This window comes from Oncorhynchus kisutch, linkage group LG14, assembly GCF_002021735.2.
Source record: "Oncorhynchus kisutch isolate 150728-3 linkage group LG14, Okis_V2, whole genome shotgun sequence".
NCBI classification, from domain to species: Eukaryota; Metazoa; Chordata; class Actinopteri; order Salmoniformes; family Salmonidae; genus Oncorhynchus; species Oncorhynchus kisutch.
In genome coordinates this window covers 64,909,408-64,929,217 of record NC_034187.2, presented here as the reverse complement: position 1 = coordinate 64,929,217, position 19,810 = coordinate 64,909,408, and the positions used below count along the sequence as shown (strand labels likewise).

At 43.1% G+C, this 19,810-nt stretch overlaps 1 protein-coding gene across 2 annotated transcripts in view; it reads right to left on the bottom strand.

The window, feature by feature from the left end:
* The window catches only part of LOC109887187 (retinoic acid receptor beta), a 156,332-nt gene that overhangs the window by 54,793 nt on the left and 81,729 nt on the right, over positions 1-19,810 (bottom strand). The gene's annotated exons all lie outside the window — the stretch shown is intronic.

The window sequence follows — 19,810 nt, the reverse complement described above, 5'->3', positions numbered from 1 at the left end:
TTGGTGTGACTTTCTAAGAACGCTGGTGTAACTGACTATAACAGAAGGAGAATGACCCCCCCTATGGTTTACGTCTACAGTATGTCCAAAAACAACTATGGTGTAACTGTCTTGTATCAGTTGCTTCAATAGAAGCATAATTAGCCTACCAACACTGTCAGAGCAGCGGGTGAGAGATGAGAGGAATTTGAGGAAAAACAGGAGGAATTCAAGTAGCTTCCTTAAAGATGTTTCAGTTGTTATTAATTTGTTGTGGCTCTGGGGTCCTTCTCAATGATCCTCCATCATCCAGGCTCTCAGGCGAGAGGGCCTCTGCCATTTGCCATAGGCTCCTGTGACAGATGGGACCTTGCGTTTTCATTAGGGGAGCAGAATGCATGATGGGTAACGGATTAGATGGCGTACGCACAGGGCTGAAACGGCTGATGCTGTAGCGTGTGTGTGTGTAGCAGCCCCATCTTGCTTTAGACTCAAACATCCGTCAACATACCAGTCCTGTCCCGCAGTGCCCACAACAACTAGCCAATCACGTCTGGGATTTCAACACCATGTGACCAGTCCAGGGACACCGCCCCTCAACTGGTATCATTCATTTTCTTAATAGAAGCCTTTATTCTTGCCTGATCTACATGTTTGTGTGTGTGTGTGTGTCTGTGAGTCTGAGTGTCTGTGTGTGCACGTGTGTGTCTTTATCCTAACTGATCTGAGCAGAGTACCTTCTTATACATGACCTCTCTGTTCTAATATATAGATAACACACACACACGCACAAACAGAAACAACGCGCAATGTATTCAGGTTGGGTGCGGAACCCAAGGCTAATGTAGTAATAATTCATTCAATCCCATCCCTGTGACCATGCAGGGCAGGATAAAAGTCCTTGGAGCGGTGTGTGTGTGCGTGCATTGGTGTGTGTGTGCGTGCATGTGTGTGCGTGTGCCTCAGAGTCTTTGTGAAGTGATTTCTCAGCAGCAGCAGTCAACAGATGCTGTGACTTCATCTCTGTGTTCCTCAAGGGAAGCACTATCACACACACACACCCCAATGCACCCAGACTTAATCATCACATCTGCTCTCTCTCTCTCCTCCTCCTCTCCCTCTCCACCTACCTTATTCTCTCTATCTATCTCTCTACTTACCTTATTCTCTCTCTCTCTCGCTCTCTACTTGCCTTATTCTCTCTCTCCCTCTCTCTTTCTACCTACCTGATTCTTTATATCTCTCTCTTTCTACATACCTGATTCTCTCTCTCTCTCTACTTGCCTTGTTCTCTCTCTCTCCCTCTACCTACCTGATTCTTTATCTCTCTCTCGCTACATACCTGATTCTCTCTCTCTCTCTACCTACAGTACCTCTCTCTCTCTTTATCTCTCTCGGACTACCTGATTCTCTCTCTCTCTACCTGATTCCCTCTCCCTACCTAACTGATTCTCTCTCTTTCTACCTACCTGATTCTCTTTCGCTCTCTACTTACCTTATTCTCTCTCTCTCTCCCTGATTCTTTATCTCTCTCTCTCTACATACCTGATTCTCTCTCTTTCTCTCTACCTACAGTACCTGATTCTCTCTCTCTTTATCTCTCTCAACCTACCTGATTCTCTCTCTCTCTCTTTATCTCTCTCGACCTACCTGATTCTCTCTCTCTACCTGATTCCCTCTCCCTACCTAACTGATTCTCTCTCTTTCTACCTACCTGATTCTCTCTCTCTCTCTCTCTCTCTCTCTCTACTTACCTTATTCTCTCTCTCTCCCTGATTCTTTATCTCTCTCTCTCTACATACCTGATTCTCTCTCTTTCTCTCTACCTACAGTACCTGATTCTCTCTCTCTTTATCTCTCTCAACCTACCTGATTCTCTCTCTCTCTCTTTATCTCTCTCGACCTACCTGATTCTCCCTCTCTACCTGATTCCCTCTCCCTACCTAACTGATTCTCTCTTTCTACCTACCTGATTCTTTCTCTCTCTCTCTACATACCTGATTCTCTCTCTTTCTCTCTACCTACAGTACCTGATTCTCTCTCTCTTTATCTCTCTCGACCTACCTGATTCTGTCTCTCCACCTGATTCCCTCTCCCTACCTAACTGATTCTTTCTCCTTTTAAATACCTGATTATCTTTTCTACCAGATTCTCTTTCTTTCTCTCTCTCTACCTACCTTATTGTCTCTCTCTCTACCTACCTTAGTCTCTCTCTCTCTAATTACATTATTATCTCTCTCTCTCTCTACCTACCTGATTCTCTCTCTCTAATTACATTATTATCTCTCTCTCTCTCTACCTACCTTATTGTCTCTCTCTCTACCTACCTTATTGTCTCTCTCTCTACCTACCTTACTCTCTCGCTCTCTAATTACATTATTATCTCTCTCTCTCTACCTACCTGATTCTCTCTCTCTAACTCTCTTTCTACCTACCTGATTCTTTTCTTGTGGCAACAGGTCACAAAACTTGCTGCTGTGATGTAACACTGTGGTGTTTCACCCAACAGATATTGGAGTTTATGAAAATTGTATTTGTTTTCCAATTCTTTGTGGGTCTGTGTAATCTGTGTAAGCTCAATTTTCACCTCATTTTGTGGGCAGTATGCACATAGCCTGTCTTCTCTTGAGAGCCAGATCTGCGTACGGCGGCCTCTCTCAATATCAATGCTCACTGAGTCTCTACATAGTCAAAGCATTCCTTCATTTTGGGTCAGTCACAGTGGTCAGGTATTCTGCCACTGTGTACTCTCTGTTTAGGGCCAAATAGCATTCTATTTTTTTGTAATTTTGAGTAATTATCTTTTTGTTTTCTCATGATTAGGTTGGGTCTAATTGTGTTGCTGTCCTGGGGCTCTGTGGGGTCTGTTTGTGTTTGTGAACAGAGCCCCAGCACCAGCTTGCTTAGGGGACTCTTCAGATTCATCTCTCTGTAGGTGATGGCTTTGTTATGGAAGGTTTGGGAATTACTTCCTTTTAGGTGGTTGTAGAAATTAACGTTTCTTTTCTGGATTTTGATAATTAGGGATATTGGCCTAATTCTGCTGTGCATGCATTATTTGGTGCTTTACGATGTACACGGAGGATAACTTTTGCAGAATTATGCATGTAGAGTCTCAATTTGGTGTTTGTCCAATTTTGTGAATTATTGGTTGGTGAGCGGACCCCAGACCTCACAACCGTAAAGGGCAATGGGTTCCTAATTAGTATGTTGAATTTGATGTTCCTTTTGATGGTGTAGAAGGCCCTTCTTGCCTGGTCTCTCAGATCGTTCACAGCTTTGTGGAAGTTACCTGTGGCGCTGATTTTTAGGCCAAGGTATATATTTTTTATTTTGTGTGCTCCAGGGCAACAGTGTTTAGTTGGAATTTGTATTTGTGGTCCTGGCAACTGGACCTTTCTTTCAACATCATTATTTTTGTCTTAACGGCCCAGGTCTGACAGAATCTGTGCAGAAGACCTAGGTGCTGCTGTAGGACCACCTTGGTTTGGGGACAGAAGCACCAGATCCTCAGCAAACAGTAGACATTTGACTTCAGATTCTAATAGAATGAGGCCGGTGTGGCAGACTCTTCTAGTGACATCGGCAATTTGCTGATATACGGTGTATTCGGAAAGTATTCAGACCCCTTGACCTTTTCCACATTTTGTTACGTTACAGCCTTATTCTAAACTTTATTTATTTTTTAATCCCCCATCAAAAACTGAAATATGACATTTAGATAAGTATTCAGACCATTTACTCAGTACTTTGTTGAAGCACCTTTGGCAGTGATTACAGCCTTGAGTCTTCTTGGGTATGATGCTACACGCTTGGCAAACCTGTATTTGGGCAGTTTCTCCCATTCCTCTCTGTAGATCCTCTCAAGCTCTGTCAGGTCGGATGGGGAGCGCCGCTGACAGCTTTTTTCAGGTCTCTTCAGAGACGTTAGATCGGGTTCAAGTCCAGGCTCTGGCTGGGCAACTCAAGGACATTGAAAGACTTGTCCCGAAGCCACTCCTGCGTTGTCTTGGCTGTGTGCTTAGGGTCGTTGTCCAGTTGGAAGGTGAACCTTGACCCCAGTCAGAGTTCCTGGGCGCTTTGGATCAGGTTTTCATCAAGAAGCTCTCTGTACTTTGCTCCGTTCATGTTTCCCTTGATCCTGACTAGCCTCCCAGTCCCTGCCGCAGAAAAACATCCCCACAGCATGATGCTGCCACCACGCTTCACCGTAGGGATGGTGCCAGGTTTCCTCCAGATGTGATTCTTGGCATTCATGCCAAAGAGTTCATCCTGGTTTCATCAGTGTTTCAAGTAAATAGGTGCCTTTTGGCAAATTCCAGAAGTGGCTTCCATCTGACCACTCTACCATAGAGGCCTGATTGGTGGAATGCTGAAGAGATAGTTATCCTTCTGTAAGGTTCTCCCATCTTCACAGAGGAACTCTGGAGCTCTCTCATGGTCACCTCCCTGACCAATGCCCTTCTCCCCTGATTGCTCAGTTTGGCTCTAGGAAGAGTCTTGGTGATTCCATACTTCTTCCATTTAAGAATGATGGAGGCCACTGTGTTCTTGGGGACCTTCAATGCTGCAGACATTTTTTGCTACCCTTCCTCAAATATGTGCATAGACACATCCTATCTCTGAGCTCTATGGACAATTCCTTTGATCTCGTGGCTTGGTTTTTGCTCTGACATGCACTGTCAACTGTGGGTGTTTTTAACTTACCACAGGTGGACTCCAATCAAGTTGTAGAAACATCTCAAGGATGATCAATGGAAACAGGATGTACCTGAGCTCAATTTCGAGTCTCATAACAAAGGGTCTGAATACTTATGTAAATAAGGTATTTCTGTTTTTTATTTTTAACACATTTGCTAACATGTCTACAAAACTGTTTTCACTTTGTCATATTGGGGTATTGTGTGTAGATTGATAAGGGGAAAAAATATTAAATGTTTTTTTTAGAATAAGGCTGTAACGTAACAAAATGTGGAAAAAGTCAAGGTGTCTGAATACTTTCCAACTGCACTATATATGTTGAAGAGGATGGGGCTCAAGCTGCATCCCTGTCTCACCCCACGCCCCCGTGGAAGGAAATGCGACCTGTTTCAGGAAACTAGGCGTATGTCACGACTTCACAGGAGAGACATTTTATTTTTATTTATTTAACCTTTATTTAACCAGGAAGGGCTCATTGAGATTAAAATCTATTTTTCAAGAGTGCCCTGGCCAAGATAGGCAGCACCAAGTCATTACAAAACAATTACAGACAGACAACATGAAAAACTACAAGTAATCTAGTAAAAACCATTGAATTCACAAGAGTATAAAACAGCAAATTAAAAACATTGACAGGTCTGGGAATCAGCCTCAAAATCCTTCATCAGTGATTTAAAAACACCAATCGGGACAAGTTCTTCCAGTTTAAAAGTATTTTGTAAGGTGTTCCAAGATGATGGCGCAGAGTACATAAAAGCCCTTTAACCAAATTCAGTTCGGACATTTGGAACAGTTAGCAGGATAAAGTCCAGCGAATGAAGAGAGTACCCACCACATTTCTGAACAATAAAAATGCACAAATAAAAAGGTAGTAAACCCAAAATGGCTTTGTAAATAAAAGTATACCAGTGACTGAGCCTACGAGTGACTAGAGAAGGCCAGCCAACCCTGGTATACAAAGTGCAGTGGTGCGTAAGGGTTTTGCAGTTTAAAATAAATCTCAAAGTGCCATGGTAAAGAGTGTCAATTGATCTCAAACACTGAGTGGAAGCATTCATATATAAAATATCCCCGTAGTCTAGTAAAGGCATAAATGTAGCTGATACTAGCCTCCTTCTGGCTTCAAAAGAAAAACAGGCCTTATTCCTAAAATAAAATCCCAATTTCAGCATAATTTTTTTTGTAAGTTGTTGAATATGCAATTTAAAAGAGAGGCCGTCATCAAATAAAATTCCAAGATATTTATATGAGGTTACAACCTCAATCTCCTTGCCCTGACAGGTAGTAATAGGTGAAAGGTTCAGAGGTCTATTTCTTGCATTAGTAAACACCATTAGTTTAGTTTTGTCAGTATTGAGGATAAGCTTCAATTGACACAAGGTATGTTGAACAGTATAAAAAGCAGTTTGCATGTTCTGGAAAGCTTTTGTAAGAGACGAGGCACAACAGTAAATAACAGTATCATCAGCATAAAAATTAAGTTGTGCATTTTTGATTTTTTTTGTCTAAATCTTTCATATAAATAGTGAATAAGAGAGGGTCAAGTATAGAGCCTCAGGGCACACCATTCAAGACAGACAATTTAACAGACATAAGCCCGTCAAATTGAGTGCACTGAGTTCTATCAGACAGATAGTTAGCAAACCATGCAACTGCATGCTCCGAAAAACCTACATTCGACAATCTCTGCCTTAGTATAGCATGATCAACTGTATCAAAAGCCTTAGAGAGATCAATAAAAAGTGAGACACAGTGCTGTTTTTTGTCAATTTTTGTCAATTGTCACGGTCGTTGTCGCTGGCCTACTAGCTGCCACCGATCGATCCCCTTTTCTGTTTCATTTAGTTGTGTCTGATTTGTTGCACCTGTTTCGTGTTTAGGTTTGGTTGTGGGCTATTTAAACCCAGTCGGCCCACCGGCTTTTGTGTGGGCTTGTTTTTCTGTTTATGGTGTTTGATTATTCTTGTGGTTACTTTTTCCGATCAGTTTCGTCCTGTTTGTTTGGACTGGGACTTTAAGCGCCCTTGTGTGTGTGGCGTGACCGTCTCTCTGTTTTTTTGGAATATTAAAGATCTACATCTTTTGCACTACCCTGCTCTCTGCGCCTGACTCCTGCACTCACTACTTATTGAAGCCGTGACATCAATGGCTTCAGTGATATAATTTAAAACCTTCATGGCTGCTGTAATTGTGCTATGCTTCTTGCTGAAGTACTGGTACTTTGATAAAATAGAGTTAGTAAAAAAAAAACTCTGTTAACTGTTCACTTACAAGGTTTCAAGTTTTTTCACCAGGAGTGACAGTTTTGAGATGTGCCTATAATCATTTAAAGAGTTGGATCTCCCCCTTTTAAAAGTGGTAGGCCAAATGCTGATTTCCAGATCTTTGGAATTTCATTACATTCCAGGGTTAGACTGAACAGAGATGTACAGTGGGGCAAAAAAGTATTTAGCCAGCCACCAATTGTGCAAGTTCTCCCACTTAAAAAGATGAGAGAGGCCTGTAATTTTCATCATATGTACACTTCAACTATGACAGACAAAATGAGAAAAAAAATCCAGAAAATCACATTGTAGGATTTTTTATGAATTCATTTGCAAAAATACCAAAACCAGATCTTGATTTAAAATCAGAGGGGGTTGGAGACATTGCATATCAGGGCCAGGGTTAGGTTGCACGTTACCTGATATCAACAAAGGCACCACTGTTTAATAACCTAGCACAGCTTCTCTTTTTTAAGAGACCTACTGCAAGTGAGTTTCCAGACAATACAATACAAAACAGTCATTTAAAACCATTAGACTTTGGTAGTGACACAAATTCGTACTGTTCACATCATGCCACAAATACATCGGCACTTGGACGAGTTGACCGAGTGAAAAATAGCGAGTTCCTGCAGACGAAATGTCCAAAGCACGGGAGAGCACATTGTCAAATGTACTCACCCAGCGACAATGTTCGTTTTCTCCAGAGTTCAGCAAAGTCAGTGCACAAAACAATACCACGAAAACTGTAATTTTCTCTGACAAAAAAATAAATTAGAGGCCAACGAAGGTAAGGGGAGAGAGACAGCGTGTATGTATGAGTCTGAATGTTTGCACGTGTGAGTAGATTGGGTGTTGAGGTAGATAGAGAGAACTTTGAGATTGTTGAGCTGCCACTGACAGCCAGGCGAAGCGCCCCCCCCCCCAAAATTGTTTGCACTACACAAGAACGAAGTTAAGCAACCATAAATAAATAGGTTATTTATTAGTAGGTTAAACGTTCTTTGAACATTCTTTTTTTAAATGTTAGCAAATTGCGTTTTTCGTCAGAAATGCCTTCTGGAACATTTCAACTTTCATGTGCTTTAATAACAAATTTGTATACCATCTGCAAATACGAATAAAGTTGATAAATTACGAGCCTAGTTGGTTTAGTCACAGAAAAAGACAGGAACCTTCCGGCTAGCCATGATTGGCTGAGAGAATGAAGGAGCTGGACATGCCGAGAGATGAGTTTCAGATTGGTCTGTGGTGTAGAATCTTGTGTCTATAAAATTAGCTGCTCGTTATGCTTAGATAATCCTTTCTACTGCAGTTTTCTTGAAAGATATAACGCTAGCCATGAAGAACTGCAAATATCTTGCTATTGCGTCACTGATGTCATCAAAGCACAACGTTTGTTTGTTGTTGTTGAACGCTGTCGAACGCTGAAACTGAAACCTGTCGAACGTCGAAACCTGAACTGAAGACCTCGGTTTAAAAGCTGACAGTGTTTTTATATACTTTTATTTTACTTTGAATCCTGTGGCTCTGTTGGGCTAAATTGGTGTGAGTGCTGCTATCTGTCTCGGCATCCTGCCAGATTCCACATAGGGGGAGAGACGCGAAAGTCCAGCTAGCCTAGCTGGCTCGGCGGACTCAAACGGAGGCCGCTATTGAACGAGTCCAACGTTGCAGAAGCTGCGTTTACTTTGCTTTGTTCCGGAACAATATGGACCGCGTTGACTTTCAATGTAGCAACTGCTTGCTTGCGGAGGACTACAGGATCGAAGTAGCTACTCTTAGCAAGCAAGTAGCAAACCTACATAAGCTACTGGGGAACCCACGCCCACCTACTTTTTATTTTTCTTCCACCCCAGTAGCCGGATGCCGCTCTGGTCTGGTGGAAGTTTCGCCACTGTGTCGGCTCTCCACAGCCGACTGGCCCATCCCTGAATGGGTCTCCCCCATCCCTGCAGAACGGAGCTGATCTAGACCCAACCAATCAGCCATGGAGGTACGTCACTCGCCGAAGAAGGCGTCCTCTGGCAACGATGGATGTTGAGCCCGGAACTGACACAGACCAGAAACAGCTTTGGCACCCTGGTTCCAGAGGTTCCAGTGCCTTCGTCCGTGGTGGCTTCCCAATCAAAATCGGATCCGGAGGTATCTGTGGCTTCGTCTTCGGCTCTGTCTCCCTCTCCGGTGGCTTCTACCTCGGGTTCAGACCGTGAGGCTGCCTGAGAGACCCGGCCCATTCAACATCACCATCACCACCACTGAGGTGGTGTGCAATAGTAGGAAGACCACTTTATGCAACTCACTCTGGGGCGGCAGGTAGCCTAGTGGTTAGAGTGTTGGACTTGTAACCGAAAGATCCAATCCCCAAGCTGACGAGGTAAAAATCTGTCGTTCTGCCACCAAAGCAAGGCAGTTAACCCACTGTTCCTAGGCCATCATTGAAAATAAGAATGTATTCTTAACTGACTTGCCTAGTTAAATAAAGGTCAAATTAAAAACTCTGCACTATCAGCACCAATGTAAATAACATGAGTAAGTCTACCTCTGATAAGCTTCCCAGTAAAGCATTAAAAACAATCAAGCAAACCAGAAAAGTGCTAAAAATAGGCCATATTAACATATGGAGCCTAAGAAACAAGGTCCATGAAATCAATAACTTGCTTGTAACAGATGACATTCAACTCACTTAGATAATACCTTTGCTGATACAGTGGTAACAATAAATGGTTATAACATCTACTGAAAAGACAGAAATGCCAACGAAGGCGGTTCTGCGGTCTATATTCAGAACCACATTCTTGTAAAGCTTAGAGACGATCTCAAGTTAAATACTGTTTAAGTAATATGGCTACAGGTTCATCTGCCTCACCTAAAACCCATTCTTGTGGGAAGCTGCTATAAACCACCAGTCAGTATCTGGACAATATGTGTGAAATGATTGATGCTTAAAATGCTTAATGTATGTGACTTCAACAGAGAAGTATATGATAGCCATTAAATATTGACTAGCTATTATCAAGCTGCCCACTCAGGAAAAAAATTCAAACTGTAACCAGTGCTTGCAACCTGGATCAGGTTGTCAGTCAACCTACCAGGGTTGACTGACAGCACAGGAAATAAATCATCAACATGTATTTTACTAACGCTGCAGATATTTGTTTTAAAGCAGTATCCAAATCCATAGGATGTAGTGATCACAATATAATAGCCATATCTAGGAAAACCAAAGTTCCAAAGGCTGGGCCTATTATAGTGTGTAAGAGGTCATACAAGAAGCTTTGTACTGATTCATATGTTGATGATGTAAAGAATATTTGCTGGTCTGTGGTGTGTAATGAGGAGCAACCAGACGCTGCACTTGACACATTTATGAAACTACTTATTCCAGTTACTAATAAGCACACACCCATTAAGAAAAGTACTGTAAAAACTGTTAAATCCCCTTGGATTGATGAGGAATTGAACAATTGTATGGTTGAGAGGGATGAAGCAAAAGGTATGACAATTAAGTCTGGCAGCCCAACTGATTGGTAAGCGTACTGCAAATTAAGAAATCATGTGACTAAACTAAAGAAAAAGAAACTACACTATGAAACAAAGATACATTATAGATTGATAGTAAAAAGCTTTGGGGCACCTTAAATTTTGGGAAAAAAAGCCAACTCGGCTCCTTCATTTATTGAATCAGATGGCTGATTCAACAAAAAACCCACTGATATTGCAAACTACTTTAATGACTTCTTCATTGGCAAGATTAGCAAACTTAGGGAAGACATGCCAGCAACAAACGCTGACACTACACATCCAAGTTTATCGGACCAAATTATGAAAGACAAGAATTGTACTTTTGAATGAAGTAAAGTGTGGAAGAGGTGAAAAACATATTGTTGTCTATCAACAATGACAAGTCACCAGGGTCTGACAATCTAGATGGAAAATTACTGAGGATAATAGCAGACAATATTGCCACTCCTATTTGCCACATCTTCAATTTAAGCCTACTATAGAGTGTGTGCCCTCAGGCCTGGAGGGAAGCTAATGTCATTCCGCTACCCAAGAATAGTAAAGCCCCCTTTACTTGGCCAAATAGTCGACCAATCAGCCTGTTACCAACCCTTAGTAAACTTCGGCAAAAAATTGTGTTTGACCAGATACAATGCTATTTTACAATAAACAAATTGACAACAGAATTTCAGCATTCTTATTGGGAAGGACACTCAACAAGCACAGCACTTACACAAATGACTGATGATTGGCTGAGAGAAATTGATGATAAAATTATTGCGGGGGCTGTCTTAGACTTCAGTGCAGCTTTAGACATTATCGATCATTGTCTGCTTCTGGAAAAACATATGTGTTATGACTTTACACCTCCTGCTATAATGTGGATAAAGAGTTACTTGTCTAACAGAACACAGAGGGTGTTCTTTAATGGAAGCCTATCAAATATAATCCAGTTAGAATCAGGAACTCCCCAGGGTAGCTGTTTAAGCCACTTGCTTTTTTAACATTTTTACTAATGACATGCCACTGACTGAGTAAAGCCAGAGTTTCTATGTATGTGGATGACTCAACACTACACACGTCAGCTACTACAGCGACTGAAATGACTGCAAGACTCAACAAAGAGCTGCAGTTAGTGTCAGAGTGGGTGGCAAGGAATAAGTTAGCCCTAAATATTTCTAAAACACGTATAAATACCTTGTCTATCACTGATATCATTATTGATATTCTAATTGTCTCTGCTTTAATCCAATGTAAAATACACAATTTCAAATTCAAGACCGAATCAAGGTGGTCGATCACAAATGTGTGTGTTTTTTGCCCATTTTAACCGCACACTTCTTTGTGTACATAGATTTTATGATGTTGTATGTTTTTAACCCGACACCGCTTTCCATCAATTTGTATAGCAGACCCTCATGCCAATTAAAAAAAAAATTTGAATAAAAAAAAGCATGAGAAGACTTTGCCTTTGTTTTGGTTTGTTTGTTGGTCAATTAGGGTGTGCAGGGTGAATATGTGGTCTCGTACAGTAATTTGGTAAAAAGCCAATTTGACATTTGCTCACTACATTGTTTTCACTGAGGAAATGTACGAGTCTGCTGTTAATGATAATGCAGAGGATTTCCCCAAGGTTGCTGTTGGCATATCCCACAGTACCAACCTGATTCAGCCTCTCTCTCTCTCTACTTAACTACATGATTCTCTCTCTCTCTCTCTCTCTCTCTCTCTCTCTCTCTCTCTCTCTCTCTCTCTCTCTCTCTCTCTCTCTCTCTCTCTCTCTCTCTCTCTCTCTCTCTCTCTCGCTCTCTACCTGTCCCTCTACTGCATTTTGCTTTGTGCTTTTGCTTCTCAATAGGTAATGTAGTTTTGTTGTGACTGTGTTGTAATTTGGTTTATTCTGATTGATTGGATGTTCTGGTCCTGAGGCTTCAGTGGGTTAGTGTACTCAGCAGTACATGTGCAGGTTGATTGGTCTGTCAGACACTGTCTCTCCCTTATTATCTCTCTCTCTCTCCCTGATTCTCTCTCTCTACCTTACTCTCTCTCACTCTACCTTATTCTCTCTCTCTACCTCATTTTTTCTCTCTCTCTCTCTCTCTCTACCTGATTCTCTCTCTCTACCTGATTCTCTCTCTATCTTATTCTCTCTCTCTCTCTCTACCTGATTCTCTCTCTCTACCTTATTCTCTCTCTCTCTCTCTACCTGATTCTCTCTCTCCTGTGACAGTGGTGTCCATGTGATATTTCCCATATGATGCTTGTCGACTCTGTTTGAAGCTCATAACAAGATATCACAGCACACCCTTAAGCAGGGCATTTTACCAGCAGGTGTTTACGTGATCGCCAGCAGGTGGTGTTTGCCTGATCGCCAGCAGGTGTTTGCCTGATTGCCAGCAGGTGGTGTTTGCCTGATCGCCAGCAGGTGTTTGCCTGATCGCCAGCAGGTGGTGTTTGACTGATCGCCAGCAGGTGGTGTTTGCCTGATCGCCAGAAGGTGTTTACGTGATCGTCAGCAGGTGGTGTTTGGCTGATCGCCAACAGGTGGTGTTTGCCTGATCGCCAGCAGGTGTTTGCCTAATCGCCAGAAGGTGTGTACCTGATCATCATCAGGTGACAATAAACCAAAAATTACTGACACAGAGAGAGGGAGGAGAGAAATGTGAATATATACTGTATTTCTCACCTCTTAATATTGAGTTCATGGCACCACTTTAGTATTGTTTTGATGCACCCACGGAGTGGAGCGTGCCACTTGCAGTGAATAGGACAACATCAAGTAGCCTAGGCCAAGTGCTGGAAAGTTTTTGTAGGACATTAGCCTGATAGCCATGTAGGCTAATTGATTAATCTATTTAGAAACAGTATAATATTTTGAGTTCAATCTAGCTGTGTTTTGAGTTCCCACTCCCTCGGGTAGTGAATAATATTCATTATCTTCAGAAAGTATTCACAACCCTTGACGTTTTCCACATTTTGATGTGTTACAAACAAAATTGAATGAAAAATAAAACATTTTATATCGCGATATGAAAAGTGTCCATTTATTTCCGGCGCCGACAGAGATGGCCGCCTCGCTTCGCATTCCTAGGAAACTATGCAGTATTTAGTTTTTTTAAGTGTTATTTTTTACATTGGTACCCCAGGTAATCTTAGGTTTCATTACATACAGTCGAGAGGAACTATTGAATATAAGAGCAACGTCAACTCACCATCATTACGACCAGGAATATGACTCTCCCGAAGCGGATCCTGTGTTTTGCCTTCCACCCAGGACAATGGATCGGATCCCAGCCGGCGATCCTAAACAACGACGCCGTAAAAGGGGCAAACGAGGCGGTCTTCTGGTCAGGCTCCGGAGACGGGCACATCGCGCACCACTCCCTAGCATACTACTTGCCAATGTCCAAGGGTAGCAAGGGTAGCATTCCAGAGAGACATCAGAGACTGTAACGTTCTTTGCTTCACGGAAACATGGCTCACTCGAGAGACGCTAACGGAGTCGGTGCAGCCGACAGAAAGAAGCATCTTTCTGGTAAGAAGAGGGGCAGGGGGGTATGCCTTATGATTAACGAGACATGGTGTGATCATAACAACATACAGGAACTCAAGTCCTTCTGTTCACCTGACTTAGAATTCCTCACAATCAAATGTCGACCGCATTATCTATCAAGGGAATTCTCTTCCATTATAATATATTCTCCCCCAAGCAGACTCCATGTAAACTGGAAACCACATATCCTGAGGCTGCATTCATTATAGCTGGGGATTTTAACAAGGCTAATCTGAAAACAAGACTCCCTAAATTCTATCAGCATATCGATTGCGCAACCAGGGCTGGTAAAACCCTGGATCATTGTTATTCTAACTTCCGCGACGCATATAAGGCCCTCCCCCGCCCTCCTTTTGGAAAAGCTGACCACGACTCCATTTTGTTGCTTCCAGCCTACAGACAGAGCCTAAAACAAGAAGCTCCCGCGCTCAGGTCTGTTCAACGCTGGTCGACCAATCTGATTCCACGCTTCAAGACTGCTTCGATCACATGGATTGGGATATGTTCCCAGACAGACTAAATAACTTTTTTGCCCGCTTTGAGGACAATACAGTGCCACTGACACGGCCCGCTACCAAATCCTGCAGATTCTCCTTCACTGCAGCCGACGTGAGTAAAACATTTAAACCCTCGCAAGGCTGCAGGCCCAGACGGCATCCCCGGCCGCGTCCCCTGGCTGGTGTGTTTACAGACATATTCAATCAATCCTTATCCCAGTCTGCTGTTCCCACATGCTTCAAGAGGGCCACCATTGTTCTTGTTCCCAAGAAAGCTAAGGTAACTGAGCTAAATGACTACCGCCCCGTAGCACTCACTTCCGTCATCATGAACATGAAGTGCTTTGAGAGACTAGTCAAGGACCATATCACCTCCACCCTACCTGACACCCTAGACCCACTCCAATTTGCTTACCGCCCCAATAGGTCCACAGACGACGAAATCGCAACCACACTGCACACTGCCCTAACCCATCTGGACAAGAGGAATACCTATGTGAGAATGCTGTTCATCGACTACAGCTCAGCATTTAACACCATAGTACCCTCCAAACTCGTCATCAAGCTCGAGACCCTGGGTCTCGACCCCGCCCTGTGCAACTGGGTACTGGACTTCCTGACGGGCCGCCCCCAGGTGGTGAGGTTAAGTAACAACATCTCCACCACGCTGATCCTCAACACTGGGGCCCCACAAGGGTACGTTCTGACCCCTCTCCTGTACTCCCTGTTCACCCACGACTGGGTGGCCATGCACGCCTCCAACTCAATCATCAAGTTTGCAGACGACACTACAGTGGTAGGCTTGATTACCAACAACGACGAGTCGGCATACAGGGAGGAGGTGAGGGCCCTCAGAGTGTGTTGTCAGGAAAATAACCTAACAAAACTAAGGAGATGATTGGGGACTTCAGGAAACAGCAGAGGGAGCACCCCCCTATCCACATCTACGGGACAGTAGTGGAGAGGCTAGTAAGTTTTAAGTTCCTTGGCGTACACATCACGGACAAACTGAATTGGTCCACCCACACAGACAGCGTTGTGAAGAAGGCGCAGCAGCGCCTCTTCAACCTCAGGAGGCTGAAGAAATTTGGCTTGTCACCAAAAGCACTCACAAACATCTACAAATGCACGATCAAGAGCATCCTGTTGGGCTGTATCACCGCCTGGTACGGCAACTGCTCCGCCCACAACCGTAAGGCTCTCTAGAGGGTAGTGAGGTCTGCACAACGCATCACCGGGGGCAAACTACCTGCCCTCCAGGACACCTACACCACCCGATGTCACAGGAAGGCCATAAAGAACAACAACAACCACCCAAGCCACTGCCTGTTCACCCCACTATCATCCAGAAGGCGAGGTCAGTACAGGTGCATCAAAGCAGGGACCGAGAGACTGAAAAACAGCTTCTATCTCAAGGCCATCAGACTGTTAAACAGCCACCACTAACATTGAGTGACTGCTGCCAACATACTGACTCAACTCCAGCCACTTTAATAATGGAAATTGATGTAAAAATGTTTCACTAGCCACTTTAAACAATGCCACTTAATATAATGTTTACATACCCTACATTACTCATCTCATATGTATATGTATATGTATATACTGTACTTTATATCATCTACTGCATCTTGCCATCTTTATGTAATACATGTATCACTAGCCACTTTAAACTATGCCACTTTATGTTTATATACCCTACATTACTCATCTCATATGTATATACTGTACTCGATACCATCTACTGCATCTTGCCTATGCCGTTCTGTTCCATCACTCATTCATATATCTTTATGTACATATTCTTTATCCCTTTACACTTGTGTGTATAAGGTAGTAGTTGTGGAGTTGTTAGGTTAGATTACTCATTGGTTATTACTGCATTGTCGGAACTAGAAGCACAAGCATTTCGCTACACTCGCATTAACATCTGCTAACCATGTGTATGTGACCATTAACATCTGCTAACCATGTGTATGTGACAAATACATTTTGATTTGATTTATTGCAATACGGATTAAAGAAAATTTTGCCCAGCTTCATATCGCCCAGCTCTAACACACACACAGACACACACCAGCTGGGGGGCTCTGTTCTGGTGACTAAATAAATTATACATTTGAACTGGGGACATGATATGAGTGGATATTGAGCCTTGTCTGGTCTACTGACTCTCTCATTATCCTCCATCTTGTTATCTTAATGGGAGGAGAGATAGGATGTCTACACACACACATACACAAACACATAAACACTAACACCAACAGGATGTCACAAATACCGAGTCCAGGAACCTGGAGGCATCTTAAGGGCTGTCTCATTTACAGATTAAAAAATGAAAGTGCCGAACATCAATTATTTACCTAATCCACCCAACCCCTTCACTTTACCTCTCTCTCTCAGCCTCGTTCTCTCTCTACCCACCTCCCCTCTTCCACACTCCTGCCCTCCCCTGTGACCAAGGTGCTTTGTGTTGCCTGAGTATTCACTACAACCAGAGGTAGAGGTAAAGAAGAGGAGAGGTAAAGAAGAAGAGAGGTAGAGAGGAAGAGAGGTAGAGAGGAAGAGACGTAGAGAGGAATATAGGTAGAGAGGAAGAGAGGTAGAGAGGTAAAGAAGAAGAGAGGTAGAGAGGAAGAGAGGTAGACAGGTGAAGAAGAAGAGGTAGAGAGGAAGAGAGGTAGAGAGGAATAGAAGTAGAGAGGTAAAGAAGAAGAGGTAGAGAGGAATAAAGGTAGAGGGGAATAGAGGTGGAGAGGTAAAGAAGAGAGGTAGAGAGGTAAAGAAGAAGAGAAGTAGAGAGGAATAGAGGTAGAGAGGTAAAGAAGAAGAGAGGTAAAGAAGAAGAGAGGTAGAGAGGAATATAGGTAGAGAGGAATAGAGGTAGAGAGGAATAGAAGTAGAGAGGAATAGAGGTAGAGAGGAATATAGGTAGAGAGGAATAGAGGTAGAGAGGAATAGAGGTAGAGAGGAATAGAGGTAGAGAGGTAAAGAAGAAGAGGTAGAGAGGAATAGAGGTAGAGAGGTAAAGAAGAATATAGCTAGAGAGGAATAGAGGTAGAGAGGTAAAGAAGAATAGAGGTAGAGAGGAAAAGATCATGATTATTAGAAAGCAAATTACGGACTCCTCTTTAAATCTGCGTATTCCTTCAAAGCTCAGTTGTCCTGAGTCTGCACAACTCTGCCAGGACCTAGGATCAAGAGAGACACTCTAGTGTTTTAGTACTATATCTCTTGACACAATGATGAAAATAATCATGGCCTCTAAACCTACAAGCTGCATACTGGACCCTATTCCAACTAAACTACTGAAAGAGCTGCTTCCTGTGCTTGGCCCTTCTATGTTGAACATAATAAACGGCTCTCTATCCACCGGATGTGTACCAAACTCACTAAAAGTGGCAGTAATAAAGCCTCTCTTGAAAAAGCCAAACCTTGACCAAGAAAATATAAAAAACTATTGGCCTATATCGAATCTTCCATTCTTCTCAATAATTTTAGAAAGGGCTGTTGCACAGCAACTCACTGCCTTCCTGAAGACAAACAATATATACGAAATGCTTCAGTCTGGTTTTAGACCCCATCATAGCACTGAGACTGCACTTGTGAAGGTGGTAAATTACCTTTTAATGGCATCAGACCGAGGCTCTGCATCTGTCCTCGTGCTCCTAGACCTTAGTGCTGCTTTTGATACCATCGATCACCACATTCTTTTGGAGAGATTGTTAACCCAAATTGGTCTACATGGACAAGTTCTGGTCTGGTTTAGATCTTATCTGTCGGAAAGATATCAGTTTGTCTCTGTGAATGGTTTGTCCTCCGACAAATCAACTGTACATTTCGTTGTTCCTCAAGATCACGTTTTAGGACCACTATTGTTTTCACTATATATTTTACCTCTTGGGGATGTCATTCGAAAAGATAATGTTAACTTTCACTGCTATGCGGATGACACACAGCTGTACATTTCAATGAAACATGGTGAAGCCCAAAAAATTGTCCCTCGCTAGAAGCTTGTGTTTCAGACATAAGGAAGTGGATGGCTACAAACGTTCTACTTTTAAACTCGGACAAAACAGAGATGCTTGCTCTAGGTCCCAAGAAACAAAGAGATCTTCTGTTGAATCTGACAATTAATCTTAATAGTTGTACAGTCGTCTCAAATAATACTGTGAAGGACCTCGGCGTTACTCTGGACCCTGATCTCTCTTTTGACAAACATATCAAGACTGTTTCAAGCTTTTTTCCATCTACGTAACATGGCAAAAATCAGAAACTTTCTGTCCAAAAATGATGCAGAAAAATGTATCCATGCTTTTGTTACTTCTAGGTTAGACTACTGCAATGCTCTACTTTCTGGCTACCCGGATAAAGCACTAAATAAACTTCAGTTAGTGCTAAATACGGCTGCTAGAATCCTGACTAGAACCAAAAAATGTGATCATATTACTCCAGTGCTAGCCTCCCTACACTGGTTTCCTGTCAAGGCAAGGGATGATTTCAAGGTTTTACTGCTAACCTACAAAGCATTACATGGACTTGCGCCTACCTATCTCTCTGATTTGGTCCTGCCGTACATACCTACACGTACACTACGGTCACAAGACGCAGGCCTCCTAATTGTCCCTAGAATTTCTAAGCAAACAGCTGGAGGCAGGGCTTTCTCCTATAGAGCTCCATTTTTATGGAATGGTCAGCCTACCCATGTGAGAGACGCAAACTCGGTCTCAACCTTTAAGTATTTTCTGAAGACTCATCTCTTCAGTGGGTCATATGATTGACTGTAGTCTGGCCCAGGAGTGTGAAGGTGAACGGAAAGGCTCTGGAGCAACGAACCGCCCTTGCTGTCTCTGCCTTGCCGGTTCCCCTCTTTCCACTGGGATTCTCTGCCTCTAACCCTATTACAGGCGCTGAGTCACTGGCTTGCTGGTGCTCTTTCATGCCGTCCCTAGGAGGGGTGTGTCACCTGAGTGGGTTGAGTCACTGATGTGATCTTCCTGTCTGGGTTGGCGCCCCCTCCCTTGGGTTGTGCCGTGGCGGAGATCTTTGTGGGCTATACTCGGCCTTGTCTCAGGATGGTAAGTTGGTGGTTGAAGATATCCCTCTAGTGGTGTGGGGGCTGTGCTTTGGCAAAGTGGGTGGGGTTATATCCTTCCTGTTTGGCCCTGTCCGGGGGTATCATCGGATGGGGCCACAGTGTCTCCTGACCCCTCCTGTCTCAGCCTCCAGTAGTAGTTTATGTGTCGGGGGGCTAGGGTCAGTTTGTTATATCTGGAGTACTTCTCCTGTCTTATCCGGTGTCCTGTGTGAAT